Below are 7,542 nucleotides of genomic sequence, written 5' to 3' on the forward strand. Positions count from 1 at the left end.
GAGAAGAAACCATGGCACTGGGTGCAGCCACCAAGCTCACTCATCGCCACCTATTTCTGTCCCTGCTGGTGGGCAGGATGTGTCCCAGGCTCGCTGATGAGTTCCCAGAATCAGACTGTGGTGGGGGTGGGGATGAGGGTTGGAGAAACGGGGCAGAAGGCAGCCTGGGAATTCAGCTTCTCTGAATTCCTTCCAGAAGAGCCCAGGTCTCAAGTTCCTTCTTGCCCTCACCCCAGCCCTTTCCCTCTGTCCCCAGACTAGCTCTCAGGCATTCTCTGGGCTCTTTGTTTTTGAACTTCTCAGTGTGCTTTAACAGAAGATCACAGCAATGCAACCAGCAGCTGTTCCACACATCTCGTCCCTCCCCCCAACCATTCTTGTCTTTTATGGAAGAGTTCACCCCATAGGCCAGGTTAGCCCTGTCTTCCCTCTGTATTCCAAGCTGGCCTTGAACTACAAACTTGCACTCAAGTGAAGAAACTGGGGGCCTGTCCCACCAAACCAAGATTTACAGTCCACTCACTTGGTTTATTGTTGAATTTTCTCCCCCAGCTCACATCCCTTCCCTGCCTTGCCTCACTAATCCACTGAGAACAGGCTTTAAGCCCCTTATTCACTAGCTGTCAACACTCATACACCCTTGACTGAGGATACTCTCTTCCAGTAAACCCACCCCTTCTCACCACAGGACCCAAAGCAGAGGGTGGGGCTCCATTTCCACCGTGGGGGTCAGTTAAATGGTGCGGAGTAGGAGCACATGGAAGCTTCTGCCCTTGCACCCCAGGCCCATCTAGTTCACCTCCTGGGCAGGCAGCATCAGATAATGGTATTCATTTAGGCAGTAATCAGGTTTTCTGTAAATGTCAGGCACTAAATATTTCCAAATTGGGAAGCCATACAATAGCTGCCTCTACATCAAATACTCAAAGAGGAACAGGACACCAGATTCGGCCTCTGACCTATCCTTCTGACCCCAGATTAAACTATATGCAATATCACAGTATTGGTGCCCATGTCCCACAGCACCTCCCCAAGTGAAGTCAGAGAGGTTCCTGTTTCCAGAGTCAATATGAGTCTTGTGCTGCCCATGGCTTCTGGAGACCTGGAGGTAACAGGAGGAGGGATTAAAGTTTGTGACCCACTACTCTCTCCTGTGCTGTCCTGTGGGTTCTTTGTCTAACCCATGGGGACATGAGTTAGACTGAAGTAGCAGATTAGCGGGGACCTAGTCTTTGACACATCTTCCACCTCCACAGGAAGGTGTTATGGTGTACTATTCAGGGAACAAGTAGGAGAAAAAGGTCTACTGTGGAATCCCAGGCCATCCAATTGACTCACTAACTGTGCCACTGTCCTGATTTCTTTCTGAGGCTCATCTCTGCATACTGGACCTGTCTACCTAATGTCCTACCTACCTCATAGGAGAAAAGCCCAATTCAAGAGGGTCCCTGAGGCTTTGAAGTCACTGACACCCCATGGCCAGAGGCTCCTCTCCCAGGGTTCAATATGATGCTAAAAGCCACTTTGGATGATGCATGTTGGGGTTTGGGTTAGTTGAGAGTCCTGAGCTCTTGCTGCTCTTCCAGAGAAACAAAGTTCAGTTCCAAGCCTTCATGTCAAGTAACACATGATAGCCTGAAACACTAGCTCCAAGGGATCTGAGACTGCCGTCTGACCTCAGCAGGTACACACATGCACGGGGACATACTCACACATAGGCACACAGACGAACACATCAGTTTGTGAAATTAAAGTTGAAAAAAAAATAAACAAGAAATAAGATATGTTTGTCTATTGCCCTCTGTCACCTGCTTGGGTCTGACCATAAGGGTCCATATTATGATTTTCCAAATAGGAGCTTCCTGTGCCATACCCAGCACCTGTCCTAGTATAGATGTCTCAGAAGGATACCCTGGCATGGGTCATTGGCACTATAGAACTCTGTCTGGTGCGCTTTCTCTCTCTCTCTCTCTCTCCCTCTCCCTCTCCCTCTCCCTCTCCCTCTCCCTCTCTCTCTCTCTCTCTCTCTCTCTCTCTCTCTGTGTGTGTGTGCATGTGAGTGTGCAGGTGTGTTTGTTGCTTCTTCCTGGACAGGGACATTATGACAGACATAGCCAGGCATTGTTGTAGAAAGCAAGGGCCACAGGTGCATTACACAAAGGGCTTGTAGTGTTTTCATAAAAGACTTAGCCATTCGTCAGGAAGAAATGCTGAACATGCATAGTCTAAGTTTTGGGAAACAATCATTTTTTTCCTCTTCTTGTTTCCATTTTTCATTGCTGTCTGCTCAATAATCGGCCCTTTGGGTGAGTTATGGTTGATTTCCTACTTTCAGAGCAGTTTCAATCATTTGAAAGTTGGCCCTGAGAGCTGAGACTTTGCTGTGCTGGTTTGAGTTCTGGCCTCTGAGCCTGCGGTGTGTCCTGTAGATGTCCTCACTGGGGTCTGCTCTTTCCTTCCTCATCGTCTTCCTCAGCACAGGGCTCTCTTTTTGGTGGATCCTGCTGTCACAAACCAGTCTCCAAATGCATTGGAGGGTTTCACCCTCGTGTGTGCTCTGAGTCCATCTTCCTCCAAGCATGGGTACCAGCACCATTTATAGTTCAGTGCTAGAAGAAGTTCAGCCATGTGCAGTCCATCCATCGACCCAGCTCCTACATGGACTTTTCTTAGACATAAATACCCACTTCATCATCCATGTTAATGTGTAGGCCTTTTAGTGTTTGCTTTACAATGAACATGAGAGTCCTGGGTGGCAGAGGATTCGTGTTCATGTCCATCAAACTCTCTCACAAGATGAGAAAGAACCTTGGGCAATAATGAGGAAGGCACTTGAAAAGCTGAGGGCTGGGAGAAGGAAACATAGACTTCAAGATGGACGGATGAACAGGACCTGATAGGAGCTGTTAACTATCTGCATATTCAGATTTGGACAGTCCTCCTCTGGTCATAACCCTAAGTCAGCAGCCCAGGTCTGAAGATCATCAATGTATTAGTGCAATGGGTATTTCTCAGATGCTCAAAGCAAAGGAACAGAAAGTTAATCCTAGAAGATTGCAGATAACACTACCAAACTGCTGCCAAACAATGACTATATTGACTCAGTTGACATTGTGGGTCCTGGTTGCATTAATGTCCACTTGAGAAAGGATTTTGTGTCAGAACAGCTGACCAGTCTCCTATTAAACAGAGTTCAGCTACCTTTTCTTGGAGAGAATAAAAGAGTTATAGTTGACTTTTCCTCTCTCAACATAGCTAAAGAGAGGCATATTTGCCCCCTCAGGTCGGCTATCATAGGAGAAAGTATGAGCCATTTTTTCAATTTGCTAGATGCAATGTGCTAAAATGAAACTGCGTAGGAGATTAGGGGACCCAGTTTGGCATGCTCATCTCTCACTTACATGATCACTTTCCAGATTATCTGACAGTTTCACCTCCTATTGGGGATCTCCGGGCCTTTTATAAGGAATCTAAGAAGAGGTCTGATACTGAGGAGGAATTTAAGGAGTGAGCCTACCAGTCTGTTGTTCCACTGCAGAGTAAAAGCCCAGATTTCAAAAAGGCCTGGAGGCTCCTCGGTGATGTCCCCTGTGAAGAGTTTGATGAAATCTACGATGCATTGAACATCACTTTAACAGAGAGAGGCGAACCCTTCTATCAAGATACTATGACGGATATTGTAAAGGAATTGGAGTTAAAGGATTTGTTCAAGTGGATGATGACAAAAAAATTGTCTTCCTGCCTGGGTGCATTGTATGATTACTTGAGATTTTGCAAAAACATTCTTGATGATTTATTCTCCACACTCTCTGTGATTATATGTGTGTGTGTGTGTGTAAGCTGGCAACTACTTTCGCAGAGTTTTCTGATAGTTGCCACTGTGTAGAGAAAGATCAGCAGACAGGGAATGTATTGAAGATGAACGAACGGCAGATGCTCCTGTGTGAAGCATTTGCTGCTCTCAGGGCCAAGGAGTTTGAGATGCTGGGAATAAAACCTGTCCAAAGGATGCAAACCAGACTGTAATTCACAATCCCAGAGAACCTAGACAACAAAGAGAACGCTAAGAGAAACACACATGGATCTAATGTACATGGGAAGTACAAAAAGACAAGACCTCCTGAGTAAATTGGGAACCTGGAGACCATGGGAAAGGTTAGAAGGGGAGGGGAGGGGCAGGGAGGGGAGTAGAGAAAAATATTTAGCTCAATAAAAATGATAAAAGAAAAAAAGAAATATACCCCTAAGAAGCCCTACATACACCCCATGCCTGTTCAGTTTGCTACTGTCTTTCTCCACCCTGGCAGAGGCAGCCACTCTCTTCAGAATTCAATAAATCTCTTGAATGAGGCTTGGATGAGACCTTTGCAGGAGTAGAGCAGAGTAGAGAAGTAACAACTTTTCATCTGAGCTGCAACAGGACAGAACAGGTCTCTAAGACTGGGGAAACCTTCCCCTGGAGGAGCTGAATTGTTACATTCTTGGGGACCAGAACAGAACTGTAACAACTCCACTGGGGAAACACGCCCCTGCCAGAGCATTTCCCTGGAGCAGGGTTGTAAGAGGCTATGCTGACTGTGGTCTGTGGTATTCCTTGGCTCCAGATACACAGAATGCTTTTCCACCAGAGCTGTAACATTCATTATTCCTTGGCTCCTGATTGACAGAACACTTTCCATTCCAGATGCAGCACTTAGTATTCCCTGGCTCCCAGCTGCCAGCATCCTTTCCATTGGAGCTGCAATGCTTATCTTGACACCTTCTCAAACTGGATAGAAGCATCCACTACTCAGAGGGGACACTGCTCTGACACTATCAATACTCTTTCAGATAAGATTCTTTCTAGGTTCGGACTGCCCTTGTCAATCAGAGCAGATAATAAACCTGCCTTCACTTTGTCCATGGCTTAACTGGTCAGTAAGTCATTAAATGTAACCAGGAAATTGTACCTACTGATGTCAGAGCTCAGGACTGGGTCCAAGGCAGAACTGGACTCTTAAGTCAGCCTTCTTTAAAATAATTTTCAAAACCAGTGAAAACTGGTCCAACCTTCCCCCCTGGCCCTTCTTAGAGTGAGATGTTCCACCCACAAGGCAGCACTCACCCCATGAGATTGCTTTTGAAAGACACCTGTGGGGTCCCTGCTAACACCACCACCAGCAACAGAGGGTTGATCCACAGGAAGCAAGAAGGAAACCCAGTTCCACCTGACTCAGTGGCCGTGTTGGGTCAAACTTTAAAATTCTGACCCCCAAGTAGTTTATTTTAGGCATATTTAAGCACAGTTAAATTAAGAAAAATCTCAGTCTCGTGTATACAGCAAAGTTTAAGACATGGCTACATAGAAATTCTTATCAAGTACAAGTGACATCTTCCATAAAGATAGGACATGAGCACAAGATAAGGATCTAGGGTAGCTGTTGTGGTCTGGTCATACAGATAACCTCGAGATCAGGAGGCTACTAACCATATCTGTTCCCAGCCTTCCGGGCAGAAATCAGATTATAAATCTCTCTCTTCAAAGAGACATCCCTGTGCACTTAATATTCCTGATTTCCCTAGTATTTATCTGTGAGCATAAGGGCCTACATATTCCATGTATCTTTCCCATTTCCAACCTCCACCCCCAGGCAGGGTTTCTCTGTGTAGCCCTGGTTGTCCTGAAATACAATCTGTAGACCAGGCTGGCCTCAAATTCAAAGAGATCTGCCTGCCTCTGCATCCTGAGTGCTGGTATTAAAGGCGTGTGCCACCATAACTGGGCCCCTTTTCTATTTTACTTTATTTTTTTTTATTTATTTTGGTGTTTCATGACGCAGTTTCATTGTGTTGCTTTAGCTGTCCCAGAACTAGCTCTGTAGACCAGAATAGATTCAAATGCACCGAGTCTGAGCATTTTGTCAGACCAAGGGACAGCACAGAACAAGAACAAACAATACCAACGTAACTAAGTTTTAAGTTTTAAGCTGAGGGGATGATGGCCAATTTGTTGTGAAGTGATAACCTATTCTAGGTAACTATAAGGTGAATATTTTGTATTTTATTCACAGATATTCTTAAATTTTGCTGTTTTAAGTTTGTTTCCCATGAGAGTTAAACACTCACTTAAGTACTGAATTATGAGCAGGAGAGGAGAATGTCGTCCATACAACAAATGACCAATACCTCGGGAAATTTTATCAGAACCAGCTTAAATGCTTATGTACAGAATATTGACATGTCGGGAGGCTATTCTTTCAACCCCTATGGTAGAATTTTCCACACATATCAGTTATTGATTGTTTAAAGTAGGAACAGAGAACGGAAAAAGTTCTTCAGCATCAGGATTTAAAGGAAGAGAGAAAAAGCAGTCCTTTTTGAGTTTCAAGACAGAGTTTCTCTGTGGGTTTGGAGCCTGTCCTCGAACTTGCTCTGTAGACCAGAGTTGGCCTAGAACTCACTAGATCTGCCTGCCTCTGCTTCCTGAGTCCTGGGATTAAAGATATGTACCACCACTGCTCGGCCATTAAAAAAAAAAAAAGAGAGAGAGAGAGAGAGAGAGAGAGGTTTTAAAGTCAAGTATAATTATGTAATGTCCTTGAGGAATTACAGTAGAAGCAGGGAGCTCCAGGTGGAGAGCCCCCACTGTTTTCATAGTCACATTTATGCCCCTAAGATCATGCAACAGTCTAAATCTATTCTTTGTCTTGTATGAATTGTAAAAATGGGACACTTCAAGCTGGGCAGTGGTGTGGAAACCTTTAATCCCAGTGTTTGGGAGGCTTTCACAAATATCTGAGTTGGAGGCCAGCCTGGTCTTGAGTGTGTTCCAGGACAGCCAGGGTTACACAGAGAAACTTTGTCTTAGAAAAAAATAATAGGAAAGTTCATATTGGAAAGTTCCTTTATCCCTTAGTTACATTGTTTTTTGTACTAGAAGTTGGGCCTGTTTTAGTTTCTTCCAAGACAAGGTCAATGCTCTGAGGAGGGGTGGGAATGACAGATAAAACTAAGTGCTGGGGTAGGCTAGCCCCAGGGCTCAGGCGACGGAGGAGCCATTCTCCCAGTCAGTTGTGACAGACAGGGCATGCAGCCCTTTGGTAGGGTGCCCTGGGGAACCTGCTAGATCCTACTGGGTGGGGGGGGAGGATGACTTTGAGCTTCCTTTCATTGAGCAAGGGAGCCTGCAAGGCAGCAAGGAAGCAAGGGCAGCAAACAAGCAAACAAGCAAGGCAGTGAGGGCAAGAAGGCAGCCTCAGCAGTGAGAGAGCTAGGAGGAAACCATCCCCTTCCCCCCAAGACTGGAGTTAGAATTCCCATACTCTGTTTTCATGGTCCTTGCTACCCAAAGCAATTCTCAGCCAGGTAGGAAGGACCATAGCTTCCTCCTCAAAGGTCCACATCTGAAGGGGAGGAGCATAGAAGTAATGAGATTGGTGATAAGTGGGGTGGGCATGGCACTTAGTGAGTAGAGAGGGTCTGGACGTGGCCATGCATATATTATGCTAACTTTAACTGTAACCTGCTTTGACATCAGCTGCTGGCAAGGATTTCATCCTGTCT

General features: G+C 45.5%; 1 pseudogene; it reads left to right on the top strand.

The window, feature by feature from the left end:
• Positions 1-2,913: 2,913 nt before the first annotated feature.
• LOC130863877 (arginine--tRNA ligase, cytoplasmic-like) lies at positions 2,914-3,759 on the top strand (annotated as a pseudogene).
• The last annotated feature ends 3,783 nt before the right edge of the window (positions 3,760-7,542 follow it).

Source organism: Chionomys nivalis, chromosome 2 (assembly GCF_950005125.1).
Source record: "Chionomys nivalis chromosome 2, mChiNiv1.1, whole genome shotgun sequence".
NCBI classification, from domain to species: domain Eukaryota; kingdom Metazoa; phylum Chordata; class Mammalia; order Rodentia; family Cricetidae; genus Chionomys; species Chionomys nivalis.